General features: G+C 48.3%; 1 protein-coding gene across 26 annotated transcripts in view; it reads left to right on the top strand.

Annotated features, from left to right (window-relative positions):
- Positions 1-12165, top strand: part of HAO2 (hydroxyacid oxidase 2) — a 199242-nt gene that overhangs the window by 140595 nt on the left and 46482 nt on the right. The gene's annotated exons all lie outside the window — the stretch shown is intronic.

The raw sequence follows: 12165 nt of genomic DNA, 5'->3' as shown, positions 1-12165 counted from the left end.
AAAGGAAGGGTCTGCACTAATTAGGTAATTTAATGATTAACAAGCATTTCATTGAGCTTTTCATTTGGTCTGGCATTTTTCTAGGCTTCAGAGATACATGGTCTCTGCTCCTAAGAACCTCATAATTTAGATGGGATGCAAATAAATAGTTTTAACACTATTTAAAAAAAACACAAGAAAGGTATTAACAAGGACTATGAAAGCATTGATGACTACAAGAGCACTAAAGAGATTATTTCTAGGTCTTCCTTGGGAAGTGAAGGTCCAGGAAGTACCATTGGAACTGGGTTCCAAAGTACCAATAGGAGTTCACTAGTGTGTGGAAGAAGCCACTTACAAGACGAATAAAAAGGTTTTGCAAAGGTCTAGACAAAAAGCATGAGACATTACATAGGGAACTGGAAGACTATTGTATGACTAGAGTTTGGGGTATGGGCTAGACTCTCAGGTAGAATCAGGAAAAGCAGCCAAAGTCAGATGAATACTTGAATACTCAACCTTGGAGTTTGGATCTTATTGGGTAGAAAATGAGAATTTAACACATTTTTCTTTTCTTTTTAGGGCCACACCTGCAACATATGGAAGGTTCCAGGCTAGGGATCAAATGGGTGCTGCAGCTGCCACCCAACCCCACAGCCACAGCAATGCCAGATCTGAGCCCCATCTGCAACCTACACTGCAGTTCATGGCAATGCTGGATCCTTAACCCATTCAGCAAGGCCAGGGATTGAACCCACATCCTCATGGATACTAGGTGGGTTCTTAACCTGCTGAGCCACAACAGGGACTCCAAGTACAAGATTTTGAGTGGAAAAATAACCAGAGAAAATGCAAGTGTTTTCCTTTATTCCTGTGGGAATTTTCTAATACTTCTACATGAATGGGGATTACTGTAGTCATTAGAGAAAACATGTTATTTTAAAAGAAAGCAGGATCGCTCTGGTATCAGTGCAGAGGGTGCACGGTCAAAATAAAGAATGGAAACAGAAGCCAAGTTAGGAGGCCGTTGCAGTCCTTCAGATGTGAATTGTTGAGAAAATGGACCAACACAGCAGATGGAGGCAAGCAAAGTATCTGGGAGAAGGTGAAAGGGAGAGACTGGGGAGGGAAATGAATGGCAGTCAGGTGGCTGAAGGAGAGTCCAGCAGGACTCCCAGAGGTGCTGGCTTGAGACTCAAGACAAGCATCTAAGAGCTGCCTTTTGTGATTTCCATGTTTTCAGCTTGACTGGGAATGCCCTTGGGGTAAAGACTTCTGTGTTCTTGGGCTCTCTGCATGTCTCCAGCTGAGCCCTGCTCCCCTCTGGCTCTCTGTGCTGACAGACTTGAAGGCTGGGGAGCATTGGAATATGATGGGGTTGTGGTTAGAAGTATCAAACAAAATAGAGGACACCCAATTCAATTTATTTATTTATTTTGTCTTTTCAGGGTCACGCCTGTGGCATACAGAAGTTCCCAGGCTAGGGGTCAAATCCAAGCTGTTGCTGCCAGCCTACACCACAGCCACAGCAACATGGGATCTGAGCAGTGTCTGCAAACTACACCACACCTCACAGCAACGCCGGATCCCCAACCCACTGAGCGAGGCCAGGGATCAAACGCAAGTCCTCACAGATGCTAGTCAGGTTCGTTACTGCTGAGCCATGACAGAAACTCCCCCAATTCAATTTTAATTTCCTATAAACAACAAGTGATTTTTTAGTTGTATGATCTATGCAATATTTGGGACATACTTATATTTTAAAAAATCATTCTTTATATGAAATGCAAATTTAACTGGGCATCCTGTATTTTTATTTGATAAATCTAGCAACCCTAGTACTGGGGTGTGTGTGTGTGTGTGTGTGTGTGTGTGTGTGTGTGTTTGTGCGTTCATGTGCACATACACACATGCAGTAGACAACAGGAACAGAACTGTGGGGTGGGAGTGGGGAGGGTGATGGGCTATACAAAATATTAAAGTGACTTTAAGGAGGCCTCATTCTCACAGAGGAGGCAAGGACGAGTCACATTAAGGGAGGCAGGAGCACAGAGTGACTTAGAAGAAGGACCTTCTTAAGATCACTAGCTCCCCTTGTTCTCATTCTGTCTCTTGCAGCAACAATCTGTAATCTGGCTCCTATAACTGCTCGTGGACAGAGAATGTGCCCTTTCTGGAGACAAGCCCTTTCTGACCTGCGAACACAAAGTTGAGAACATTATTTAGCTCATGAGTTTTGTGTTCAGACAACCTGGCTTCAAATTCTAGCTGCATGGCCTTGGGCACATCACTTGCCCTTTTAAACTACTTTCTTCATATATAAAAGGAAAATACTAAAACCTGCCTCAGAGACTCTGTTTATAATTAAATGGATGCACATGCAGTGCCTAGAACCTAGTAGTAAGGTACTATTATCATTATTTTCTCAAAATAATAATGGGACCTTAGTTTCAGAAACCACTTTAGTGTTTTCACAGCCTTTTCTTTCTTATTTTTTCTTTATTAAAGTATAGTTGATTTACAGTGTGGTGCCAATTTCTGCTGTACAGCAGAGTGATCCGGTTGTGTATGCGTATATACATATATATTCCCTTTCTTATATTCTCGTCCCTCATGGTCTAGCCCAAGAGACTGGATATAGTTTCCTGTGCTGTATAGCAGGACTCATTGCTTAGCATTCTAAATCTACCAAACTCCCAGTCCATCCCATTCCTTCTCTTTTCCTTTTTTTTTTTTTTAAGTAATATCCTCACTATAGCTCTGTAACATAGACAATACAGGTCAAGTTTGATTGTTGCCAAAATACTGATTTCTTTAAAAATTGACCAGTTCAGCCAAAGTCACAGTAGAATAATTGGTTAGTACCTGGAGGAGGACTCCTAAACTGAGTCCTCAGTTTAGGTCTAGAAGAGAAATGAGATTATCCAGTTCTCAATGCAGGGCATTTGGAAACGTGAGGGCATTTCAATTGTTCCAATGCCTGGAGGTTCTGTTGGCATCCAGTATCCAGACCCGGGTTCTAAACATTCTCTAAGGGCAGGACAGCCCCGGCCCCAGAGGCAATAGCGCCCTATTGGAAAACACTGGTATTCCTGTCTCTTCAATTTGCAGTTAAAACTGAGGCCTAGAGTGGTTAAATATCAGGTTCTCCATGGTTTTCACGGAGGAGATGATGATCAAAAACTAAACAGGGAAACGGAACCCATTAAGGGAACTTTCTGCTTTCACTCTGCTCGCTACCTGGTGCATGTGTTTCCTGAGCCCGTGGGCATGGCCATGGGAGGGAAAGACCACTGGGTTCCAGTCTGTGATGCACAGCTGACCATGTGGCCAAGAGCAATTCCCTCTTCACCTCCGCGACTCAGGGTCTCCCATCCAGTCGCCCAGATGTGAGGATGACATGGAAGGAGCCTTCCAAATGTCTCCCAAGTAAGACACCCACCAAGCGTAGTCAGACTCCCCAGACCTGCAGCTCTGGGGTCCTCATGATAAACGTGTGCCATGAACCTGGCAGCCCCAGGGCCTGAGCAGGCTCCTGCCTAGGAGGAAGGGTCAGCAGCACTGGCTCTGATGCTTGAGTGGCACCAGGTATGCAACTTAGAGCTGGAAGTGGCCTTAAGGTGCGTCTAGTCTAAAACCAACATCTTATAGGCAAGGAAAATAGTAAAAATGCAACTATCATCTTTTTGTGACTCGGCTACATGGGGTTACAGGCTAAGCAATTTGCACGTATTGCCCCATTTAACTGCCACCCCAATTCTGCAAGGTAGGTGTTGGTATTCCCACACTGAGGAAAGTGAACTGTACAGCGTACAAGTAAATTTACCAAAGTTCCAAGGAGGGACCTGGCAGACAGACTTCACAGCCACTCTACAGCTTTCTAGAAGCATCTGGACACAGGAAAAGGACTCTAGAGGGCCTCCTGCTAAAGGGCCTGGCATCTCAGCCCCTCACAACTGTTTCCGTGAGTTTTCCAGCCAAGCCGCAGTGGGTCTGCAAGGATGTCAAGACTGGGCAGTGGGTGCCAGTCGCCCCCCTGACTCCCTTGGCCTTGCAGGAAGGTTTCGCAGAACTTCCTTTACAGCTTCCATTCCTCCCCAAGTAGCTGCCCTGAGGACGTGACGGGAATATTAAAACCCTTGGCTGGGAGACTGGTCTCCCCACCCCCAAGCCAGAGCCACGGCACTTCAAAGCCAAAGGAAGCGCGTGCGGAGGGGGAGTTGGTGTAAATCTCGGCGGCCCCTCAGAGCTGCGAACATTCGCGGCCGGCTCGCTCCGCCAGGTGTCCGCGGGCCCGCTGGCCCCACCCCCAGCCGCCCGGCCCCGCCCCGCCCCGCCCCGCCCGCGGGCAGCTTTCATGTGGATCAAGGCCGGGAAGATGACAAGCCTCCTGACTGATAGATACACGGAGACCTCGCTGGTGATTTATTGGCTTTCTGCACCTGACGAGAACCACTAGGCCTATCTGAGGAGGGAAATATATGGGCTTCCCTGACTCCAAGTGGCAGCCGCGGGGCGAGCATGTGATCTCAAGCTGGGCAGGGAAAGGGGGCTGTGCACCGGCCTGTGTTTTGTAAGCGGGCCCAGGTCATAAAAATGTCAGCACGCGATATATTTCGTGCGGGGGATCCTCTCTGGGCTCTTGCCAGCGCCTTCTCGCCTGTGGCTAGCAACCCGAGCCCCGGGTGAGGGTGTCCCCGGCTGCCTTAGCCTGGGCTTTGTTTCCCCAGGTGCCCTGAGATCCTGAGGACCTGGGCAGGCCCTGGGCACCCTGAGCGCCAGGCTGGGATCGGGCAGCCCCTGGGCGCTCTTGTCCTTACACCAGTCTGGAGTCTCTCTTAGCCACATCTGGCGCTGGGGGCTTAAGCGTTCAGAGCTGCGTGGGAGTTACGGACCTACTAAACATTAGATGGAGGTCTGTTAAGCAAGTGACTTAATTCCCCTGGATCTGCTCCCTCATCTGTAAAATGGGAATGATGATACACGCCGATATGGTGGGGCAATGATTTATATAGGAGTTATAAAGTCCCAACCCAGCTCGGAAGGATAGTGTTACTAGGAAGAGGCCAGGGAAAGGGTCAGGAAAGACCGTGTGGCTGGACCACAGGAAGTGAGCAGGGGAATGTTGGAGATGAGGCTGGGAGCCTGGGTTATGGATTTTACTGTCACCCAATTTGCCAAAGTCTTATATTAGTATATATAGCAGTAATGTATGTATCTCTTAGGGCAGAGATCAAATGTGCTTTCTCATATCAGAAGTAGAGACTTCAGGTCATCTAGAGGATTTAGTTTTTCTGGGAACAAAAGTAATTTGAAGGTCTTTCTTGGTTATGTAATCCTGGAGGCCGGCCAAGTTCTGACCTTGAGAGATAAGAGAACCTTCTGTTGCTAGGACAAGGTTGCAGGTCTTTTCACCCTCTGGCAGCACCTCCGGCCCCCAAAGTGCTGTTGTATCCGTTTGTAAAAGGAGCTCAAGAAACTTCTGGGAGAGACGATGCTAAGGTTGCTAATGCCTGTTGCCCAAGACTTGAAAACAGGAAGACCTGAGAGGGAAGCAAGGATGCTCACAACCAAGGTCCAGGAACAGAGAGGGACAGCTGGGCCACAGAAATAAAGTTAATTTAAGGAAAAGGGAAGCCTGGGCTCATAAATCCAGCTCAATACAATAGCTAAAAGAATTATAGAGGAGGTCTGGTGTTGACATGGCGTGGGGTGGGGTGGATGAGTCTAGAAACTTCTCCGGAATCCCCTGCTTGGCATATTGATTGTGCTTGGGTAGAAGATGGCTGAACATAAGCATATGAACCTAAAATCTCTCTAATTGGGACAGGCACCTGGGAGAACACCACCAGCCTAACCAAAGTTAGACTTGTCCACTTGGGAGATTCATGTTCAAAAACATCATCGAGGGTGACAGGATGCACAGCAGTCATCAAGTGATCAGACTCCAGGTTTTCTGTCTTTAAACTGTGAGTCCTCAGTGTTCTCAGACAGTTTAGGTGAGGAGGGGGGCAAAGAAGAGGACCGTGGACTTTCACAGAGTAGGTGTGGGGAGGGAGTGGGCTTGAAAAATAAAAGAGATTAAACTTCATTTGGACCCCAAGTTGGTGAAAAACGTTTTATGCCTTTGATGAACTCCAGTGCCTTTATCACTCCTTGTTCTGTCTTCACTTAGAGTATGGACTTAATACTGGGCTCACAATACTCAAGACATATTTGTTGGTGATTCTTTCCTAGAACTCTCTTCTGCCCGGATATGAAAGGAGCTAACTTTAAATTGTGTTTGCAACATTTTCTTTTTTAATTTCTACACTGACAATGTGCTTTACTCCTGTCACTCATCTTCCCTCATTTTTCTCTCCTACCTTGGTCTTGGAAAAAATATTTTGTGGGTAAATGTTCCACTGGATGACTTCATAAAGGTGTTTGATGAAGGGAAATGACTGAAGCAGGCAAAGCCGCATAATAAAAGCTCTAAAATGAAGTAGGTTTGCATTAGGTCAGGCGCCCAGGGGGTGGATCTGCTGTCCCTCCCACACCTGACCTCACTACACATCCACCCACAAGCAGGGCCAGCACCAGCCCCAGTGCCCCTTGGGGGCATATTAGAAAAGAGGGCCCAGGATGCTGGGGCATGTGGTTTAGGGATCAGAACACAGGCTGAATTTCAGCCCCTACTGGTTCCCTCTGCTGGGGGGGTCCTTGCAGCTGGGGTTGACCTGCACAACCATGTGAGATACCTCAAGCTACTCCTCTGTGATTGGCCTTCCCCTTCCAGGCCTCCCCTGGAGCTCACTGTGCACACCTGGATCCAGAGCTGTGGGATCCCAGCTTACTCCGCTATTTCTGATCTATGTGATTTGGAGCCCACCAGTTCAGCTTCCCCTTTTGTAAAATGGGCATAGAGGTTCCTCTCTCCCAGGGCTTTTCTGGAGGGAAATGTTGTGATTCCCACTGAGAAATAATCTGGATATTCTAGAACTTCACCCCACCCCACCCCCATGGTTCTAATGACAATTCTATTTGACAAGATTGAGGATTAGGAGATAAATCCTTTGAGATTCCTAGGAGATAAAACCTTTGAGCTGGAAGGGACTTTGAATCAGTAAGGGATGATCAGACACCAGGTAGTCAGGCCTTACCAATGGCAAGACTTCTCTGCAGTGTCCACCAGAGCCCTGTTGCCCTCCGATCCTCCTGCCACAGGCTTCACTATGGCATCTGCCCCTCTGCTGGCAGGGCCAGGCCAGGGGTCCCCATGGAGAGTCTCCCAAATTCCGCAACAGCCAGCACTCCCTTTGGGCTTGTCAGCAAGCGGGCCCTCGGTAATGTGTGCTGTGCTGGCCTGAGCAGAGCTGGAGTGGTGGGGACTCTCAGTGTGTCCCTTTACGTTCCTCCACTCCATGGCAGACCCTGCGGGCAGCTTGGAGATCTTCCCAAAAGGTGTAGATGCTACCTCCTCTTTGACTTTCATGAGTTGTGTGAACACGGTGACCCTACTCCTCTTTGTCCAGCCCATCCCTCCTGGACCAAGGCATGGACAGTCCAAGGAGACTGAGATCCAAGAGAAGGTGCCAGGGCACACTCAGTTCTGGCAAGTTCTTACATCCTCGGAAACGCTGACTTAGCATCCCAAGAAGAATGGAAAAAGATCAGGGGCCAGAGAAGAGTCCTGGGAATGGCCTCGTGTGATTTGAGGACATACGCATCTGGGGTGGGGCTGGGGCCTAGGAGAGGCTCCATCAGCTGTGAGGTGAGGAGCATCCTAGGGCCACCTTGTGAGCCCAGCTTTCCAGACTCTTTCCAAGCACCCCCCGCCCCCCAAGAGCAGAATGTTTAAAACATGGGCTTTTAAGTGAGGCTGACTTGGGTTAGCCAGACTGTCAGTGACATGACTCTGTGCCAGAAACTAATCACCTCTGACCTTCCTTCTTCATCTGTTCACCTGCCCCAGAGTCTCAGAAGTACCGCAGAAATATCTATGTTTTTACCCAGTTTATAAACAAAACTGAGTATTTACATAATGCTTCATTTTCCCTCAAGGACATTTTCAGATTATTACCATATTCGAAATGTTGTGTTTTGTTTGTGCAGGCTTTACAGACCTCTATCTGTGGCAAAAGTCAATCAACAAATACATAAATACTTAGAAATTCTAAAATACATGACCATAGGTTACCTGATTTCTGTGTTTTCCACTGACAGCCATCTATAGGCAATGCAGACCTTCCCCAAAGTGTGCCCTTGGCCTTAAGAGGGTCATAGTTCTGAATTCAGATCAGGCCCTGTGAAGTTTGAGGGCCTGCAGTCTCCCCTGGTTTCTAAACTACTTCATTGGGTCAAAGATTTCAAGACATTTATCCTTCTTTGCTTCCTATCACAGCCATTTGATATTTTAGGTATTTTCCACCAGGGGGCAGAAATCACAGAGATTTAAGGTATTAAAGACAAAAGAACTTTCTAATGAGGAGGCCAGTTTATGGTTTGGGTCTAAGAGAAGAAATCAGAAAATCATACTTCTGCTTTGACCATTGAGTCTCTGCATGGAAACGGCGAATCTTTTCTATCAGGGCAAAGTTTGGCTGTACAGGGCCAGATCATAAATATTTTAGGGCTCGGAGGCCACACAGTCTCTGTCTCAACTACTTAACTCAGTTGGTGTGGCGTAAAAGCAGCCCAAGACAATACTGCGAGAAATGAGTGCGGCCCTGTTCCAATAAAACCAATTACCGAAACAGGCAGCAGGCCAGGCTGGGCCCAAGGGCTATAGTTTGCAGAACCCTGCTTCGTACCATCTGTACCTCTGATAAAAACGGACATACTCAAACATTTCCTTATTGTTGAGGCCAGCTCCAGCTCCACATCCACCCTTGACCCTGCCCAGCCCTGAGGTTAGGCCTTAGGGAGAGGTCTGGGGCTGGATGGGACCAGCATGGTACCACCTCCAGCACAGTGCCTGGCACAGTACAACTGGCATTATACTCCTTTTCGGAATAATGAATGACTTAGTCAAACAGTTGATTCTGGGAATGTGAACTTGCTGCTTGTTATCCCAAATACTCTCCATCTCCAGGCCAGTCACCAGCCTCAACGTCCTAGCCCACCAACTTCTTTGCCAAAGTCAGCAGTGAGAGCAGTTATCCGGGGCTATAATCTGATCAATTCAAATTGCAAACCCAAACTGCTCTGGGGACCAGTGTGCCCCAAACACATACTGAGTCCCCTGATTTCCCTGCAGTGAACCTTTTCTGTAAAAAGCGCTCTCCCATCCACTGGGGTCAGTGGCATTTGCAGAATCAATGACTATATGATGGTGATGGTTTCTAAGACAGATGGAGGGTCTGCCTGCATCTGAGCATCTTAAAATATCTTGTTCTTTGAGTTCCCTGGTGGCTCAGTGGGTTAAGGATCTTGCATTGTCACTACAATGGCTTGGGTCACTGCTATGGCATGGGTTCAATCCCTGGCCTGGGAACGTCCATACGCCTTGGGTCGGGGGGGGGGGCAAAAAAATCATGTTCTTTTTGCCCCCACTGGTTAGTTCTGTCACAACTGTATTCTTGGTGCCTGAGCCAGGCAGAGGTGCCTCACCATCTCCCATGACTCCTCCATCACCTTTGCCTGAAAGGCGAGTCTAGCTTGAGGGCTGGTGTGGCAGACAGATTTCAGGCTCTGCCACATATTTCCAACGTGACTTGCTGTCATGACTTATCATCTGCGACTTGACATGTTCTGCACACGTGGGCGTGTTATACACATTAAGACACACTTCCTGCATTAGGAGATTTCTCTGGATTGAGGATATTTTCCTGGTGCAGAAGTGAAGGCTGGACTGAGGCATTCAGATTGAACTCAACATCTTTGGCTCTAGAGTAAGCTAGGAATGTCTTCTTCCTTTTGGGGTCCATCCCCGTTCTAAAGAGTAGCAGCATTTATAATGAGAACTCAATCTGGCTCAGGACATGCTGGCCCAGAGCTTGCTGTCCCTGCAGTGGGTGACGGCCATCTCCCTGATCAACCACGTGCTGAGCCTGCTTTTTTCCTTCCCCTTCCACGTTGGGGGGAAGCTGTGGACTGTAGCTCATGGCTCACCTGGAACGCCTCTGCTTGCTGAAGGGCTGGCCGGAGACTCTGAGACAACCTGATGGATCATCTCATAAACAGAGCCCGCAGGAAGGAAAAGAAAATTATGCCAGCAGAATGCACTTATGAGAAATAGATATGTGCGGTGCAGGGAGAAATGCTTTGATATTAAAATTTTTTGTGACTTAAAAAGGCATGAAAAATGATACCGACCACTAACTAATCAACATTCCTTTGCGAATGCAGCTTCAGTTCCTAACCAAAAACACATCCCTGCTATTGTCTTGTCTGGATCCAGATGCAAACATGATTAATTAAGTTTCGGGCGAGGAATGGGAGGGGGATGGTCAGGACGGATGGCTTGCTGGGGATCATTTTTATACACAGGTCTGGGGAGGCTCGCCAAGGCTCTCTCCTGACTCCATAAGGCAGGGCCGACGTTCTCTGCACTGATAGCCACAGGGTGCAGTGAGGGGGGTGCACCCAGGCAGTGAGGCTCTGAGCAGAGGCCCTCCAGGCAGTAAGGAGAGGCTCTTGGTACAGTCTGTTGCCACAGCACAGCCTGGCCGAGTAGCAAAAGCACATGAGGCGTCTTGTGGGAGACCTGGGCTCTGCTCGCCACACTGCTACCAAGTAGTTTGGGACCTTGAGCAAGCTGCCTCGGTTTCTGCAGTTGTAAAGGAAGGGTTGGATTAAACATTCCTTAAAGCCTCGTCTACATCTGGCTTTTTATTCTGGTGGTGCCTGGGGTCCTTCCTTCACAGCAGGAAGGCAGCTATGGCCGCGATTGTCACCTCTGGGCCAAGGAGCCTGCTGCTGGTGGGACTGAAGAGTGTCCCAGGCGGGCATCTCTGGTGCAGACCGCAGAGGGCTGAGCTGGCTGTCAGAGGCCAGGACACTCACCTTCTGATCATGGCTCTACTGCACTGAGCCTAGTGACCTCTGATTGCTCTGCAGCCTTGTGTCCCCACTTGAAAAGAGAAACACCAGGTCCACTACTCTGGGGTGTCATAAGGCTGAGAAATGGCACTCCGTTCTGTCCTTGTGCCAGCGGGTCAGAGAGGACAGTGATATGATGTCTTCTCCAGGAGTGGGCTCCCCAGGAGGAGCTGTGGGCCCACGTTCACCAGAACTGAGTGGTCAAGGGGGCGGGTCTGGAGAGAAACTCCCCCAGCGTCTTAACCATTAGGCAAGTTACAAGCCTGCTTTGGGGCTCCCTGGCCTCATCTATAAAGTAGGAGACATAATCATAGAACATACATCGTCGGATTGCTGTGAATATTAAGGGAGTAAAAGTGTAAAAAATGCTTATAAATATGGCCCATTCGGCAAGTGTTAGGTGTTAGTACTATTATCGAGGGCTCCCCTTCAGCTTTGGGTGCCCACCACATGTCCCTTTAGTATGCCCTTGGTTGGGTCAGAGAGGAAGTGGAGCAGCCCCGACCTTCAGCCACACAGAGCAGGCACATCCATTCATTCATTCAACAGATACCACTGCATACCCACCATGTACCAAGCCTTCAGCCTGGCTTGGGGGAGACCACATTACATGGAGCTTTCAGCCTGACCGAGCCCTGGGCTCACAGGAAGAGCCCGTAGCAGGCGCTCTCCCCGCCTGGGGAGCAGAAGCAGACTTGTGCATCGGTGAGAGAGTCTTAGAAGGCCTGCTGGACCCCAGGGTGGGGTTGGTGACAGGTAATAGCACCAAAAGCTTCCTATCAGACTGTAAGAGCCTAAGGAGGGGATTTGAGCCAGAGCCAAGACTAAGGTTGAGTAAACTCTTTTATTGGGGGATTTTTATTGCTGCCTTCTAAAGCCAACCGATTCCACTAGTGTTTACTCCTTCTGGGTGTTAACTGGGAACGACCAGCTGTTTTGATGACTCAGCCACATCCTCTCAATCATTAGAACGATAAATTGCCCAGTTCAAGTTCAGTAATTCTTCTCAATTCCAGAGGAAAGAAGATGGCTTTTGCATATGTGTGATTTTGTCTCTGGGAGCACTGATGAAATAGGCAGCATTCTTCTTCCTAGCTGGGAAATCACTTTGAAAATATTGTCTCTAATCCATCTTCATGTTTTCAAGAGGGAGTTTATTATTCC

This window comes from Sus scrofa, chromosome 4 (assembly GCF_054392235.1).
Source record: "Sus scrofa isolate SSC_HxYL_T2T_F1_AM1 chromosome 4, Sscrofa_HxYL_maternal_Yorkshire_Landrace_v2.0, whole genome shotgun sequence".
NCBI classification, from domain to species: domain Eukaryota; kingdom Metazoa; phylum Chordata; class Mammalia; order Artiodactyla; family Suidae; genus Sus; species Sus scrofa.
This window is presented reverse-complemented; position numbering and strand designations above follow the sequence as displayed.